Source organism: Mustela nigripes, chromosome 6, assembly GCF_022355385.1.
Source record: "Mustela nigripes isolate SB6536 chromosome 6, MUSNIG.SB6536, whole genome shotgun sequence".
Classification (NCBI taxonomy): Eukaryota; Metazoa; Chordata; class Mammalia; order Carnivora; family Mustelidae; genus Mustela; species Mustela nigripes.
This window is the reverse complement of record NC_081562.1, coordinates 125,845,651-125,863,678: the sequence shown is the minus strand read 5'-3', so window position 1 is coordinate 125,863,678 and position 18,028 is coordinate 125,845,651. Positions and strand designations below refer to the sequence as shown.

The following is an 18,028-nucleotide window of genomic DNA, read 5'->3' as shown; positions in this document are numbered from 1 at the left end:
CACAAGTAGGCAGAGAGGCAGACAGAGAGAGAGAGAGGAGGAAGCGGACTCCCTGCTGAGCAGAGAGCCCGATGCGGGACTCGATCCCAGGACCCTGAGATCATGACCTGAGCCGAAGGCAGCGGCTTAACCCACTGAGCCACCCAGGCGCCCAGGCAGTTACTTTTTTGAAGCAGCTCTGAGTTCCAAAGGGTCTTTAGTTCAGCCGTCTCTCAGTCAAGGTCGCCGTGTAACTACACAATTTGGGAAAGCCCTTCTTGTATGTCTTCATTAACAAGCAAATGTCCATCTGTCCATCTTGCTGTCACCAACAGAAACCAGCTTTCTGCTCTTAGTCTCAGAAACCCTTCTGAAAATGATGTGTCAGTTTTTATTTTCCAGTTATGCACTGGAAATAACTAGTCAACGAACTAGGTCTGTAGTATCTGCTTTGTGGTCACAATTCATTTATATGTAGTCTTTTTTTTTTTTTAAGATTTTATTTATTGATTTGACAGACAGACGTCACAAGTGGGCAGAGACGCAGGCAGAGAGAGAGAGAGAGAGGAGGAAACAGGCTCCCTGCTGAGCAGAGAGCCCGATGTGGGACTTGATCCCCGGACCCTGAGATCATGACCTGAGCCGAAGGCAGAGGCTTAACCCGCTGAGCCACCCAGGCTCCCCATTTATATGTAGTCTTATAGCTAATGTGGTGGAACTTGATGTGGAATGAGTAATACGTTTTTGTTAAATATTTCAGACTTTTTATTAACATATAATGTATTATTTGTCCCATTTTAACATGAAAGCTTACTGTGTACTTCCATTTAATACAGTGAGTGAGAGAGACGTGAAGGTGTATTTTCCTTTGATAAGGCATTGTGGAGGGGTCAAATCAGGAGATAAGAATGTGAACAATAAAACTATCTGATAGGGGTCCCTAAGGCGTAAGGCGGAGGCCTTCCCTCAGGCCAGGGCTACAGGCCATCTCAGTGCCTCCCCGTCACCCAGCCTCGCCCTTGTGCTTGTTTGCAAATAGCACTGGGGCTGTTTCCTCAGTGTCTGGTTCCTTTGGCCTCACTTCCCATTGTTTACCACAGTCCAGGGCGTCTGGTGCTGAAATGTGTGCCACCAATGGTGGAAGGGAGAATAAGGAAAAATTTTATAAATATATTTTTATAAATATTTTTATAAATATTAATATCAATAAGGAAAATATTTATTGGTCTTTTTATTCATAAATACCCCAGCTTCTGGTTCATGCTACTTTTTTTTTTTTTTAATGACTTCTAAGAAAACTTTATTTATTAGTGAAGAGTTGTTCTATGGAATTTGGAACTGTAGGCTTCCGGTCAGACTCAACATTATCTGTTCTTTTGACTGACATCTCCTTTTCAGAAGGTATATCCTTGATTTTATCAAGAATCATGGAACATTACCCAGTTAAAGACCGGGAGTGAGAGAAGTCTTAACTGCATTTGAATCAGAACAGCAGGTCTTAAGAATCAAACACTCCCTCAAGTTGGTAGATTAAAGATATTCTTACTCCTGTTCCCTCCCAATGTCACTGAAAAAAAGTTAAGGGTATTAACAGTGGGAAGAGAGAGAGAAACGTTCTTCATCTCGAATGAAGCAAGGAAGTGATCAGGACCCGTGGAATGGCTTTGGGAGACTAGGGAATGTCTTCATGGAGGCCCCGTGTACACGGAATGTAGAAAGTGGAGGTGGAGTTGATGGAAGGAAGTTTGCTGCCGACAATTTGTATGTTCTCGACCTCACCTTCCGCAGGTGAAGCTTTCCAGATGGAAAACAGGGTCAGCAGGAGAGAGCAGACAATGATTACCAGATCACAACACATCCAGTCACAGAAGGGCTGTGATTTAAGTGGCTTTGCTGGGGGGTCTGGAGGTCTCAGTTGTTTATGTGGCCGACCTTTGGTTTTGGCTCAGGTCGTGATCTCAGGGTGGTGAGGTCAAGTCCCACATCGGGCTGAGTACTCATCGAGGAGTCTGCTTGAGACTCTCTCTCTCTGCCCCTCCTTCGCTCTAAAAGTTAATAAATAATTCTTTAAAAAAATAAAATAAAGGGCTTTGCTGCATGCCCCATAAACACTGAATGCCACAAACTGAAGCGTGAGAGTGACACACTTTTAGCGCAAAACAAGTAACGTTTTGTGGAGAGGGCACTTGATATCACAGACCAGAGGTGAGGGTGTGACCTGCCTCTGCTGACTCCTCCCTCCTACACACTAGTTTTCAGTAGCCAGCCAGCCCCGTTGAAGTGGGAATTCTAATATGAAAGAAGCCAATAAGAAATATGTACCTTTAAACTGATGTATTAGTCAGGATGGTCGTGATCACAACAAATAAGCCCTATGGGGGTTTTTGAGCCATGATACCAAAATATTTCTTTTGTCATGCATGCAGAGCTGGTTGTTTGGGCAAGTCTCTGGAGTAGCTGTCCTTACGATGACTTAGTGTTTCGGGCTACTTCCATCAGGTGATGATGCTGTCTTATGACACAGATTCCGAGTCTCCACTGCATAGGGGAGAGCACTAACAGTTCAGCACAGGCTCTTAAATATGTTGGCCTATTTGTCACTGTCCTTTATTGTAGCATCTTGGTTCTACAGGGATGTTTGACTTACCTAGATTTTTGAAATTGCCCCATTTTCTGACATCAGCTTTCCCAAATGGCTTTATCTGCACATAGTATATCTGTACCTAACACGTTATGTACTTCTCTGTACAACAGCATCAGTCACATTTATAGCTCATATAAATGTATTAACACATATTTACACCTATATGTAGTGGCATTTTTTGACTTACTTTGGATGAACTTCTTCATATTATGGAAGAGTCTTAATCACACTGGATTACTCCTCATGCAGGAGATCTCAGGGTATCAGGTATACATTGGGGAACTGATGTAGTCCCTCTGTCATGATGAAAACCCCAAATTATTCAGATTTTATTCTTTTTTTGGGGGGAGATTTTATTTTTAAGTCATCTCTGCACCCAGTCCACACATGGGGCTCAAATTCACAACTCCGAAATCAAGAGTCACATGTTCTACCAACTAAGCCAGCTGGGCACCCCAATCACATTTTTTTTTTCTATCAGATATGTTCTAACCCAACCACCCTATGTAAGTGAATTGTTCAAAATTCCCAAATATGCATCTACGTCTATGGATATATGTGCCAGGGAAGCCTGAAAGGTGAGCGGAATTGAAACTAAAGGTGCACCAAGATCATAGACCCTCGTTAGTGGAAGCCTTTGGCCATAGTCAACATGTGAATAAAGGCTAAAGTTGTAAAGGGGCAAGTTTGAACAATTATACATGTTTCGTACATATGTGAATACATAAATGAAAGGTTTATAGATTATACTAAAGTAATAGACCTAGATAAGGCATTCCCCTTTAGAGTTACTAATTTCTTCTGATCCAAAAAGGAAAATGGTGAGAGAGGAGCCACGTACAATAATAAAAACCAGTTGGTTGTGTGAACCAGTGACGGAGTGTGCATTTACAGACCAATTTCTTGCCTACACCTTAAGGGAAAAGGAAACAATTTCTTGGCAGTTAAGAAATCTGATACAATGTATATGCAGGAACTACTCATATCCAGCCACAGTAGAAGGGGGGCAGAAATGCCCTTACGCAGATGGCCGTGAACGTGGAGAATGTTAGCTAGATGTTCAGCATTTCTTTAGCACTGTTTTCTCAAGCACTATTTATAGTGGTGAAAAGTGGAAAAGGCTGCAAGGAATACATATTATTGGCATCAGCTAAGACTGTGACACTGTGGCTCTTTGCACATACTGGCATATTTCATCCTCCCAACAAGGCTGGGGGCAGGCGATATTAACCCTCCTCAACAGAATGGGAAACTGAGGCACCGTGTAATTAGCTCTTATTCAAGGTGACATGGCAAGTCAGTGCGGCAGCACCGGGATTTAAATCCTGTGATCCGGCTGTGGGAGGGTCTTGGCTTTTACCTCCAGATCACACCATCTCTCTGATGAAAGGCAAAACCAAAGGACATCTATCTAAAATGTTGAGGGAAACGGGGAAGGACTAGAACAGGGGGACGTGTTTGGCCCAGTGGCAAGAAGTACGACACTTGGTGGGGATCCTAGAATGGCTGAAATGCCCGCTTCCTACTTAGATTGGCCTTCAGTAATCCCAGGAAGAAAAGGAATTCCACACGGAAGAAGCAGTGAGAATCAGTAGTGGTAAGTATCTATGGAGGTAAATGTTGAGATGTTACTCCTGCTAGGGCCACACCCCCGAGTGGAAGGATCGTGGTGTCGTAACGAAATTACAAGTTGCCTTTAGAGGATTTATATTAGTGTATCCGTGATTGTGTGTTTAACAGAATGTGAGAGCCTTTGAATAAAAACCACGATAAGATTTGAAAGAATCAGGATAAAAACAATCGTCATCAAAAGTTCTAGATCTTCCCTATGTCTAAGAGAAGTCAGAATGGGATCAGAAACAATAGTCATCTAAATTTGGGCGTGATGAAAAACAATGGGGAAAAAATAAGCAGAGAGAACAGTCTAATACTTAACAGATGATCTTACTCAAGGGACCAGATGAAGGAGCTCGCTGGAAATGTTTCCCAGTGGTCTGATTATTTTGAATTGTGTCTTAAAGGGGAGGGAAGTGCATTTCTGAGAATTTGGAATATTACATAGTAGGACATCTTGTGGTGGTGGTTTGGGGGGGGGAGAGCTCAGTGATCAAAAAGACTACATTCAAGGGCCTGCAATTTTACTTGCAAAATTGACTTGAAGTTGACATTAATCATAGAGGATACAGAAAAAGAGAAAAAGAATCCTAAATGGGGATTATTCATAACACATGGCTTTTGATCCATGTTTAATTGGGTGCTACCAACCTCTACATTAGCTTTCATTTTAATTAGTGTTGTGGAAGAGCAGGAGAACAGTGCTGTATTCAGGGGAGCTCTGAAAAAAAAAAAAATCAAAATAAGATTCTGCTGGAAAACCTGCTAAGGCATTTCTGGGAGTAGATGGACAGCAAAGAAGAGTCAGAAACCCAAGTGACGCTATGTGGTGGCAGGAGATGTCTGGATCAGACCAGCCGAGAGAAAATTGCCCCCAATTGGATAGAAATTTTCAGGATTGAGGCATCCAGAAAGGACCAGTGTGATTCTGTCCAGGACAATGATGCGGAACTCATATTGCAAGTGTCTAAATGGTCCTTCCGCTTGTCACGATTCAAGCTTGTGTCTTGGCCATTACCCATTCTTCCTGCAGGTGTTTTCTTGGATTAACTCAGTCTGATGGTGATTTAGCATCAACCTACACCGTGAGCCCAACCTACATCGTGAGCTCGACATCAGGCAGTAGAATGCACTTGGGCTGCCAAGGATGCATCTGTTTAGTGGGAAGAGTACCAACTTTGGGGTCCTATAGAACTGAGTTTTTTATATGCCGGGATAGTCTTAGTTGTGGAATGTAGGTGAATCATCTGTTTTCCTGGGGCTTTTTGGTAACCGCAGAAATGAGACCGACAGTACTGTTGTGGTGAAGATTACATGAGATGCTACATTCTATCAAATAGCACGTGTGGGATGCCTGTCGAAACCCTTTTCATTCAGGAGAACCTCATCACTGAGAAGTGAGGGCCGTCCACATTAGGGCAGCATGAAACAGTGTCCGTTCTAACTGGCAGTGATCTAGAATACACTCTGGGAAATCTGAGGTCCCCTGGCTGTTAGTAGCTGGTTGGGGAATGGAGAGAAAGTTTCTAATTTGGGGATATTTTTGGTTAATCAAAGTTAAATGAATTTCTATGCTGTAGGGCCTGATCAGATCTTTTGATATGCTAAAAGACTTTGTAAATCTCACTTGGAGTTTGGGAGCAGGTGGAATGAAAAGTACAATGTTTCCCAAGCCTATTTGATCACAGAATTACTTTTCTGGGGACTCTTCTTTTGTGAGACACACTAGGAAATGGCAGTATGTACCTTAGAGCCTTGCTGGAATTCAGAAGCGTCTGGGTGGCTTCATTGGTTAAGTGCCTGCTTTTGGCTCCTGTCATCACCTCAAGGTCCTGGGACTCGAACCCCGCATCGAGCTCTCTACTCAGTGAGGAGTCCGCTTTTCCCTCTCTCTTTGCCCCTCTGTACCCTCCGCCTGAGCTTTCACTTTCTCTCTCTCAAAATAAATAAAATATTGGGGCGCCTGGGTGGCTCAGTGGGTTAAGCCTCTGCCTTCAGCTCAGGTCATGATCTCAGGGTCCTGGAATCGAATCCAACATCGGGCTCTCTGCTCAGCAGGGAGCCTGCTTCCCCCATACCCCCTCTGCCTGCTGCTCTGCCTACTTCTGATCTCACTCTGTCAAATTAATAAATAAAATTTAAAAAAAGAAAATCTTAACAAAATAAAAGAAGTAGCAGCAGCAGCAGCAGCTTGTTAGAACCCAGAGCACTGAGAGAGCAGAGAGGGAAGATCTCACATGGAGATCGGAATTCAGATGGTGCCTCTTGGAATGACAGAGGTCTCCTGGAGGCTCCTGGAGACTTGTCTGATGATCTGTTTCCTCAATGCCCAGGGCGCAATAGGTGCTCAGAGAGGCCGTTGATGGATTATGATCTGAATGCGTAGAAAGAAGCCGTGGGAGGCTGGTGATGGAGGAGGGCGGACAGGCACGTGGAGACAAGGACAGGGACCCTTGTGAGTCAGTGTGTAGGCCAGGGGAAGTGAGCTGGCACTGTCATTTGCAGGAGGGGGACGTCAGTGACGTCAGGTAGAGGAAGGCTAGGTTGTGTGGGACCTTGAGAGTCGGCAGAAAGCTTGGACTGGCAGAGGCAGAGCAGCCTTGAGCCTTGAGCTCGGAAGTGGAATAAGAGCAAAGTTCAAGGGCAGCTGCTCCGGGCTATGTCGGAGGGACCTCGAAGAGGAGCCTGAGTCCCAGCCTGGAAGAGGTTGCAGTGGCCAGGAGGCAGTGGCCAGGAGAGCACCTTCGGGAACGGAGCTCAGCCAGCACTGAGGGATTGAATGAGGGAAGAAGAATGGAAATGAGGGGTGGGCGCCTGGCTGCCCCAGTGGTTAAGCGACTGCCTTTGGCTTGGGTCATGATCCCAGGGTCCTGGGATCCAGCCCTCTGTTGGGCTTTCTGCTCAGCAGGGAGCCTGCTTCTCCCTCTCCCTGTGCCGCTCCCCTGCTTCTGCTCGCTCTTTCTCTCTCTCTCTTTGGCAAATAAATAAAATCTTTAAAACAAGGAGAAGAAGAATGGGAATGACTTGGCGTCTGGAGCGGGACGGAGGGACAGAGGACTGCGGCTGGGGTCGTGGGAAAGGCGAGGATGCTCAGTGAGCACGCCACGAACGAACTCACCAAGTTCCTGCCTGCACCTGGGGCCCTGAGCACGTCTAAGCTCTCTGTGTCGTCTTTCCATCTGTGTGGAACCACCGAAACACTTCCCTGGACTGCCACGGCAGCACACTGTCGCCAGAGGAACAGATGGAAAAGGCCCCACCGTGTTAATGGTTGGGATCAGCTGATAGGGATAGAGCTAGGAGGGAAAAAAAATCTGGCCTGGAGCTCTATGGGTTTTTCCACAAAATTCTGTAGGGTCTTCTTTTTGAAATGCTTTCAGACTTCAGCACCAAGTCCTTTCGCATTCCCCTCTCGGCATCTTTGTTGTGTCAGGCCTGTCCTTCCCTCTTCCTCGCCTTCCCCTGAGTCGAGGTGTTCGCGACAGCCCCTGCACAGGTGCGGAGGTGGACCGTGACCAGTGGGTCAAGTTCAAGTTCACGCCTGAAACTTTGAACCAAGGCATTGATTTTGACAGCGCGGGGACAGACGCAGCTTACTGTTCTGTCATGCTTGCACCCAAGGAGTATTTCTGGGTTAATGGAACGTGCGAGGACTTTTGTCCATGAGTGCTTCCTGAGGTCCCAGCTGGGACAGTCACCGAGCTTCCTCAGACATCACCAGGATGCTGAACGGAGAGGAGCAGGTGGATGTGGTGGGGCAGGGATGGCCTCATACGGGAGACACAATGGGCTGTACGCGCTGTCAGTACTACAGACGGATTCCGACTTCTGCGTCCTTTGTCTTCGCTCTGTGCCTTCCCCCAACCCATTTTGTTGCTTCTTCCTTTCCTTATTTATTTATTTTTTTATTTTTTTAAAAGATTTTATTTATTTGTTCGAGAGAGAGAGAGCACATGCACAAGCAGGGGGAGGAAGAAGCAGGCTCTGGGCTGAGTAAGGAGCCCAATGCGGGACTTGATCCCAGGACCCTGGGATCATGATCTGAGCTGAAGGCACTGAACCATACAGGTGTCCCTTCTTTTTGTTTTTAAACATTTGAACTGATCTGGAACATTCTCCTGTATGCATGTGTGCTGAGTATTAAAAGTGTGAGGACAGGGAGCCTGGTTCTGATATTTACTGTAGTATTCAGTGTACTGGATTGTATTTCTTCGTCTTAATTTGATAGCAAGTATGTCTCTTCTTTACTAAATTCAATTCATGTTCAGTAAATTCTAAACAGTTACTCAAGTTTCAGTCTTGAAAAGGAGCATTTGAAATGACAGTAGGTGCTCCAAGTAAAAATGAGTGTCAGACAACATTAAGAAAGAAGGAGACAACTGGAGCCCAAGCCTGGGGAGATACACGTAATTATGGGAACTGGGAAGTCTGAAGTCTGTAGGGCCACACCATCAGCCTGGAAATTCAGGGAAGAGTTGATGTTGCAGCCTTGAGTCCAAGATCTGCAGGATGGAAACTCAGGCAGGGTGTCTATGTCACGGTATTGAGGCAGATTATTATTTTTTTTCAGGGACTCTGAGTTTTTGTCTTAAGGCCTTCAACTGATTGAATGAGGCCCACCCATGCACTCTGGTCAGAGCGTGCCAGCTCAGAGCCTGCTGATTTAAATGTTAGTGACATCTAAAAAATATGTTCATGCCAGCATTCAGACAGGCGTTTGACCAAACTGGGTCACCACGACCTAGCCAAGCTTACACATGAAATTAGCCAACACCGTAGCCAAAGCTGACCAAAATGTAGATGGATGATTTCTAAAGCAAACAAGGACTACGAACAAAAATAGAGCCAAAGTTCAAGCTTTAGGGATTTACCGCAGTTGGTCTTCATTGTTTAATTCAGAAATCAAAGTACCCTTATTCTTTTGGTGATGCCTCCAATCTGTGTTTGACTTGTGAAGTATGTATTGGATTTTTTTATTATGTGTCAGTTTTTCTTTATTTTTTTAAATTTTTTATTTCTTAAAGATTTTTTATTCATTTATTGGACAGAGAGACGCAGCGAGAGAGGGAACACAAGCAGGGCGAGTGGGAGAGGGAGAAGCAGGCTTCCCACCAAGTAGGGAGCCTGATGCAGGGCTGGATCCCAGGACTCTGGGATCATGAACTGAGCCAAAGGCAGACACTTAAGAACTGAGTCACCCGGGTGCCCCTGTCAGTTTTTCTTTAGACCAGAGCTTTAGGCTGCAGATCCTTCTTGAGAGTCTGCTGTTTCATTAGCCTTATCTGCATGCTAGTGGTTTGTTTGTCCTGGAGTAGATGAGTTGTGGTCCATGAATCCCACTCCAGGCAGTCCTCCGCACAGCCTGAAGCTAAATGAACCCACCTTGCTACGTGCTGCTGGGCGGATGGGCCACCCAGTCAGACCCTCCAGCCCTCAGCCAGTGTATCTGGAAGGATCTGCAGAAGATTTCTATTTAGTCTTTCCTGCCCGATATGAACCTTCAGGTTAGTCTACAAAAAAAACAAAAAAACCCAACAACAACCCTCCTCTTAGCATGGCTTAGGTTAGTTGGGATTTTAAGATCCTAATTAACCATTAGGATACCACATTTTAGGGGCACCTGGGTGCCTCAGTGGTTTAAGCCTCTGCCTTTGGCTCAGGCATGATCTCAGGGTCCTGCAATCGAGCTCCGCATCAGGCTCAGCAGGAAGCCTGCTTCCCTCTCTTTCTCTGCCTGCCTCTCTGCCTGCTTGTGATCTCTATCCATCAAATAAATAAATAAAATCTAAAGAAAAGAAAAGGATACCACATTTTATTAAACCAGGATGATGGTGCCTAGTGGTTAGGCACATGTGTTTTGCATTCTGGTCTTGGGTCCTGCCTGGATTAAAATGGACACTCCCACACTTAGTAGGCATGTAAACCTTCCTCAAATTACCGAAGCTTTTGAGGGTCCCTTTCTCCATTTATAAAATGGGGATAATCACCGTTTTTACATCATCTTTTGTCAGGAGATTTCAAAGAGGAAACAATTGCTTATTTTAATGGTAAAAGTACTGCTTTTTCTACCCAGAGAAGCATCCCTTTTCCCCCTGAAACTTCCAACTCTTGTTTTTTTTTTTTTTTTGTTTAAAGATTTTATTTATTTGACAGAGAGAAATCACAAGTAGATGGAGAGGCAGGCAGAGAGAGAGAGGGAAGCAGGCTCTCTGCTGAGCAGAGAGCCCGATGCGGGACTCGATCCCAGGACTCTGAGATCATGACCCAAGCCGAAGGCAGCGGCTTAACCCACTGAGCCACCCAGGCGCCCCCAACTCTTGTTTTTTAAGAAACAAAAACTCAGGCCATAACCCAGCCTCTTCCACCTGCATTCTTATATTTTCACGGCCTTTTTCAGCGAGCAGTTTCCACATCTATTATAAAAGCTTTCTTGAAACAGATTCAAGAGAAAGAATCTCATGTGCTGTCCAAACCAATTCTGGATACCTCTGATGTGGCTAAATTTAGAAACAGAGCAGCCCCTCTGTGGGCCTTTCCTGAGCTCTGACTGGGTTAGTGTGCTTGCTGGGTTTGCTGTCAGGCAAATCCCACTGCTGTACCAGTCCCACTGGGCATTTTCCTCATTCGGGGACTGTAGGAAAAATCATTACTGGATTCATCACCTCTAAGCAAGCCTTGGCATTTCAGCCCAGCCTGTGTTGTTTCCTTATTGCTGAGAGGACTGTGTTCCAAACTTTCCCCGCCCTAAATCTGTGAAGACCCTCCATCATCATGCTGGTTCCAGATTTTTCTGTCAGTGCTGACCTCTGCCTGCCTGCGGACCATCGGGGAAATGAGCTTGCTTTCACATCTGAGTTATCTCTGTGGCCATCTTCATTTGCCTGACTCTCAGATTCCGACTGTTCTCATTCAGTCTCTTTTCTAAGCTTGAACTCAGTAAGTAAAAGCTGAGATATTGTCATTTCCTAAATAACCCAGAGGGAAGCTTGGGCATAATTTATAACCGCTCTGACTGCTGAAGCAACTTTCGACGCTCCCCTCTCTAATGGAACTTGGAGGAATTACTGTGATTGAATAGTACCTCCATCCCGTCTGCGGATTTCGCCAAATGGAGCCTCGATCTGGTTCTATCTTGTTTTTGTTTGTTTCATGTTGTGTTTGTGCCCCACTGGGTAGAGCCCAGGCGTGGGCTTCATCTGGATGTATTTTCATCTTACAGAGGCAGTAATTGAATCTCTGACAATAGTCTTGCCTCCAAGGAGTGTTCCAACTCGGGCTGCTATATTAAACCGGGCTAACTCTTGGTTCCCTTGGAAGGTAATGTCCCATCTGTTGACTGTGAACTCTGGCAAATGCAAAACTCTCAGAATTGTCAGAGGAGGGGATGTGGAGCATTTACTGTTCTTTCTAGGGGAAGAGCCTTCGGAGGGCTCTTACCTATGAATGCTCCCTCTGCAAACATCTGGGTAGGCTCAGCCATGTGTGGGGGTTAAACTCTGCTCTCTGACCTTTCAGAGATGTCGCCGATTTTCTTGCACTTTGCGGCAGGCTCCGTGGCAAGTTAAAGCAGGCTGCACTCTCTTCCCACTGCTTCTGCTTCTGCGACTCTGCATTGTGCTAGGAGCTTCTGCTGGGGAGGCTGCCTTCAAATGCTTCCCAGCCTCCAGCAGTCCCACTGCAGAACTCTTTTCAGTAGCATTAGACAGCCACCTGATAACATCATTGTGAACTGTCATAGGTTTGGACCAAGTCCCCTTCAGACCTTTCTGGCATCTTAAGGTCAGCAATCTTAGACTTGGGATTGCAAGGAGGGTCCGCAGTAAAGATAGAGGTGAGATGAGAGCTGAGCTCCCTGTCACCAAGAGGGGCTGGGCACAAATTGGGCAGAAGTTTGTGCAGAGCTTTATGCAAACATTAGGGATTCTCTGAAATGTGATTTGATCAATTTCGATGTTACTCTGGTAACTGATGTAAATTAGAACAAAGAGAAGAAAGATGTGGGTATGTTAGGAAAGAGTTAAAAAATGCTGAACACCTCCTACCTCCTCTGCACCAGGCCAAGAGAAAATGCAAACACACACACACACACACACACACACACACAAACACACACACACACATATTCCAGCAAAGAACCTGTTTCGCAAGTTTTGCTGGTAAAAAGTTGGAAGGGGGTTGCTGGAGAGTGAAAAACCTTAGAAGTATCCGTTCAGAGTTTTTCAAACCCTCCGTTTTCAGCGTAACTTTATCCTGCAGAGAGATGCATATGGGCCACTGTAGGTTTTTCTTTAACCGATTAAGTGCATTGTTAGACAGGGAGGGGCAGATTAATGAATGCCTATAATTTTGATCATTGTTTTCTGCAAAACAGCTCAGGCTTTGAAAATGAAGCCATCATTCTTGGCTAAGTTTCTGCCAACAGCACAAATTATACCGTGCAGAGATCCAAAGCCCCTAAAAAGGTTTCATTAATGAACAATTTCAGAGGATTGTTTAAGTCTTTGCTTGACAGGTAACGTTGGCATGTAGGCAGGTGGGGTTAAGGTTTCCATGGAGATTTATGATGTCATGCTTGAAAGAGCATGTCAAGACAGCCAATTTAACGAGTAGCTACTCAAAAAGTCCTATAGGCTGGAAGTAAGCTTTATGCAAATGACAAGAGTTTCACTGGGAAAAACTGCAAAAGAAAACAGCAGAGACATGGAGGGGGTTTACCTGACAGCTCCAAAGGATGACCCTGGCGTCCATTAGAGACGGAAATTTCCAGAAGAAGAATTAGATTTTTTTTCCCCCCTTTAACTGCTGCTTCACCTGTGGAGCTCTGGGTACAGGTAAATACGAGATTTTTCTTTTTCTTCTGAGTTATTGCCAAAAATTATTTGGAAGCACTGGCTTCTGTTTCTCTGCATTGTTCTCTTGGCAGGAAGAACTAAATCAGTAAGCGCAGCTTTCTCACACCGATTTGGGGGCTGTGTTTTGGGGACTTTTTTCTTGAATGAACTGAGTTTTCTGAAGAGGTCTGAAAAACAAGTGATGCGGTGTGCATTCAGCTGATTTTACCCTGCAGAATAACCCTATAAAGTCTGTAGAAAAGGGTTAGAAAGACGATTTGAGGTACTGTGTATTTGTGGATTATTCCCAGATGGATGTTTCTTTCTTTCTTTCTTTTTCTTTCTTTCTTTCCTTTTTTCTTGTTTAACTCTTAGACCAGACCTGAAGTTGGGATTACGTATATTTCTGCATTTTCAAGTTGTAGAATGCCAAAGGTATAACCTACGAAGTATCACAGAACTTTGGACGCATATTGTGTTTTCCATTTCAGGGTGCACCTTTTGCACGGAGGCATTTTATAAGACTAGCAAAAATAAGCCTGTTTGAGATATCAGAGTTTCTGCACTCAGGGAAGCAGGATTCGTATTCTGAGAGGACAGGTAAAGGCTTCTAGGGTAGGGGGAATGGTTGATCAAAGTAATTTTGAAAGCATGCTTTCAAAAGGAAACCTCACTCTGGCAGTACGAGGCTTTCTGTTTGCATCGGGTCCTAGCGAGACAGAGTCAGCAGTCTTGCCAGAGATACGGATGGGATAGTGATCAGTAAAAGTAGCTCGAGTGATCACCAAAGGTGCAGAATTCACCTAAAGGGGTTAGTCTGGGGACATGAGGCTGTGATACGAATAGTCTGGTTCACCAAGCTCGAAAAGAAATGAAAAACAGTTTTGAAGGTTCAGGTGCAGAGTTAAGAATAAGCGAAAGATACCTGGGATTTGGGAATTTGGGCTTTTGAAACCCAGACTGTTCAGGAGCAGAGGGGCAGGCACTGAAATATTTTTCTAAATGCCTAAGGTGGGAGAACGCAGACCTCCGGAAAGCTTACAGCCCCATCCTGTGGATTAATAAAAGCTCCGGAGCTGCTCTGGGCGGTAGAGGGTTGCCTGCCACAAGTCACCATGGAACCCCTTGACAAAGAGCTGTGGCCCTCACCTCGGAACGCCTGGCTTTGGAGTCCTGACTTCGCCACTTACTCCCCGTTCACGGCATTCAGCCTCAGTTTTCTTCTCCGTAAAATGGGGGTGCTAACAGCAGTGCTGTGAGGATTGACTGACAAAACACATAGTGTGGTTCTCAGAATTCCCGCTCCACGTGTTAGCTATGGTTTTTAGTCACTGCTGATGTGGAACCTGAGGTTCATTAATTGTTTTTGTAGCCTTCATTGTATTGCAACAGTCCAGAGAGATTAGCAGAATCTTTTTAGTCTTACATTACAGATGACGAAATCCCAACTCAGAGAGGTACCGACTTCAACAATGCAACAAACTATCCTTCTGTGTTTTCTGCTATCTTTTTTTCTCATCTGAGGGGTCTAGGAAAAAGTTACTGTGCTGCTGAGATAAGCCCCAGATGCAACAGTCATTTCTATAAATGAATTAAAATACAAAATGTGAAGCGTTATCAAAGGAGTTGGGATAGTCATGTGTTTATATTAGTTAGGCTTGCGACACTGTTTCTAGGCAGGCTGGAGGAGTTACGTTGATTTACTTTTTGCTGGCACCTGTTGATGGGAGCTCGGGTCATTTGGAAGGCTTACAGTTGTAACTCTTACCTGCTCCAAGAAGAGTCGGGGTTTGCTGTCACAGGTATATCCTGAGCAGGAAACCAAGTCACCAAGGGGCTGTGGGAATTGCCACTGGGAGCGAGGGGTTGGACACAATGTCTTTTTTCCTTTTGTATTCTAGACTTTGGCAGCTACCTCCCTTGCCTATATCCCAAACCGAAACAGCCCATAATTATGTTCTACATCCATTGTATGTAAGAGACAAATATGTTTCTCATTGTGTTATTTTTAGCAGCTGTGTTTCTAGCCAGGGAAAACACTCTATGAGTTCCAGGGTTTTCCTAATGACTTTTCCAATTTTTCCAAATTTTCCACATCAGATTGCTCGGGATTGTTCAGGTCCCACACTCCTGGGAGAGGGCTCTTAGCAGGAATGTTGGGTAGGCTCCTCTAGTGGGATTCTGAAGGCGTTCTGATCTCTGAGCTGCTGAGGCTGAGCTCATTCTGTGCCAGACAATGAGTAAATTAATTAAATGTGGTCATCAGACTGCATTGTGGCCTGCAGTTCCCAGCACTGGTTTGGGGCATCCGGAAAAGGTCTGGTTATCTCAAGGGCCGATCTGTGAGTCTGAAAGCAAATATTTATTTCATTCAAAGTTTCAGTTCCAAGTATGAACCACAAAGCAGCAAGTTGAAGGTAGAAAAGAGTCATGAAATCACACAGCTCTGGGGTGCCAAATTCCAAATAGGCCCAGAATCACTGCATACAATGCATATTTTTCTACATTTTCTACCTATTCTAATGGACTTTAAAAAGTCCATTAAAGCTTTTTATTACACTTAATTGTTGTATTGTTCAGAGATTATCTGTTGATTAATAAGCAGTGATTACATCTAGAAGTGTGTTTTACATCTTGCAGGTTTAGTAAAGGTCTGTTGAGTCAGAGGTGCTGGGTGAACAGGGGTTCAGAAGCCACGTTACCTGGATTCGAGTCCTGCCTCCATTACTTATTAGTGGCACAGATTTCCCACTGAAGAACATACGTGGGTCTATTTATATTCCAAATAAAGTATAGCACCTAAAATTAAAAATCCTCTTGGGACACCTGGGTGGCTCAGTAGGTTAAGCGTCTGCCACTCATGATGCCAGGGTCCTGGGATAGAGTCCTGCAGCGGGCTCCCTGCTCAGCAGAGCGCCTCCTTCCCTCTCTCCCTCTGCCTGTTGCTCCGCTTACTTGTGCTCTCTCTCTATCTCTCTGTCAAATAAATAAATACAATCTTAAAAAAAAAATCCTCTTAGTAAAGGAATTAGTGGTCTTTAAATAATGTTTTTCTCTTAGTTTTTTTTTTTTTTTAATTTCCGTGGAAATCATTTGTTCAGAAAGAAAGACACCGAAATCTCCCAGTTCAGGAACTGGAAGTAAAACTTCCTCCAGCCCTGATGCATCTTACAGCTCTCCTCAGTGAAAGGGAAGCTCTGTCCAGAAGCTGCTTAAAGTTCAGGCTTCAGTCACTGCTCTGTCAATTTAACGTCATTGGAAATGCTCCTGTTTGAAACTGGACAGGGGCAGTTTTCCGACATCTATTTTTCCAAAACCTCAACCTGAGAAATGGTGTCCTCTCAGATGCCGTGGCTTCTCTTCAGGTGTGTGGCTGCTGAGGCGTGAGCAGGTGGAGTGGGAAGGGCGCTTTCCTCATCCAGGAACCAAGCTCCCCTCTTGGTTTTCTTTCCTTAACTTTCTCCTAGGCAGGGAGAAATGTAATTTAGTGGAAGCCAAAATTCCTCAGAGAACCGGAGTTTGGGATCTTTGTTTTGGTCCCCCACCCCCCAATTTCAGTGTGCGTGAGAGAGAGTGTGTGTGTGTATTTAAGTTATTTATTGAAGTACAGTTGACACAGGATGTTAATGTTAGTTTTAAGCGCACGACATAGTGATTTGACGCCTCTGTCTGTTATGCAGTGCTCACCACACCACAAGGGTAGCTGTCATCTGTCTTTATTTATGTTTTGTGTTATGAGTTGTGTTTTTAGTACGCGTGGTGAAGCAGCAAGGCCAGACTCTGCGTATGAATTTTGGCCATTCCGGATCGCAGAGTGGAATTTTCCTCCGCAGTCATTCCAATATCGATCACCTGAGAAAAGGATTTTTGCTTTTGCTTTTCTTTCTTTTCTTTTCCTTTTTTTTTTTTCTTTTTTTTTGAAGTCAGAGGTTACTAAATCTGCCACCCCATATAAAACCCAAACGAGTTCTCCTTGGTTTGTGGTGGTCATTGAGTGACATCTGGACAACCAGAAGCCGTGGTACCTGTGGAATTCAGGGCGAGCTTAGATGAAGGGAAGGACCAGGGAGGAACAGAAGATGGAGACTGGGTTGAACTTCATCCTTCAGGGAGGCGTCTGCTGCTTTAGCTTCCAGACAACAAATGTACAGGTAGAAGAAAGAATTTCGGATACCTACCCCACAAGAAGAGCACATGTAGAGAATTATCCATGTAGACGATTTCTTCTCGAGGGTCACAAAGCAAGGAATGCACAGATGATTTTTTGTGAGGGCATGAGTACAGTCAGTCCCAAGTGAAGGGAGGTGGTAGCTTTTGTGGCCTCTCCAGCCTCAGGGTTTACTTCACACCCCCGTGTACCTTTGCCCGATACCCCTCTCCTCCCGTCCCCTTGCTCAGGATTCAGCAGCGGAAGTGAAAATGCTGTTTCCCACTATTGGTTTTACAAAGGTTCATAAATGCACACGCTCATGTTGCCCCCGTAAACCCAGTGGTGGGATCGTCCTCAGAGCCGTGGATCCTTCTTGCCTGTCTGCCTTGCTCTGCCCTCGGCCCGGAGAGTACAAGACAGAGCCAAGTCCCCCGGTGGGAGATGTTGTTATCGGCCTATCATGTGGCGCAGCACACTTTTCAGAAAGGACCTTTTTCATCTTACTTCTTGTCACCCCAGAAGCAAGCTGCCGCCCCACAGATTTTTTTGGAATGGCTAAGAAAACAGTCATTTGGAGGAATCCTGGGTCACTGTTGGTCTTTGACATTAAGAAGCTTTGTAAACGCCCCTCACAATAATGACACTGGGATGTCAGATCACGTTTCCACAGCTGTCGCCAGTAAGGTAAACGTGCCACCGCCATCATTCAGCCTACTCTGTCTTCCAGAGGGACAATTTTTTTTTTTCTTTTAATCATCTGCCTGAATTTTGCACCAGGATAGGTTGCTTGGGCCCCCTTCACCTTTGAAT

General features: G+C 45.0%; 1 protein-coding gene across 12 annotated transcripts in view; it reads left to right on the top strand.

Moving 5' to 3' along the window:
- KIAA1217 (KIAA1217 ortholog) overlaps positions 1 to 18,028 on the top strand; it is a 463,282-nt gene that overhangs the window by 187,123 nt on the left and 258,131 nt on the right. Inside the window, exon 1 of one of the 12 annotated variants that reach the window (XM_059404171.1) lies at positions 12,934 to 13,068. The exons of the other annotated variants lie outside the window; for them this stretch is intronic. The gene's annotated coding sequence lies outside the window, so the exon portion shown is untranslated. Of the gene's footprint in view, positions 1 to 12,933; positions 13,069 to 18,028 lie in introns of those variants that run through there. 12 annotated transcript variants of the gene reach the window in all.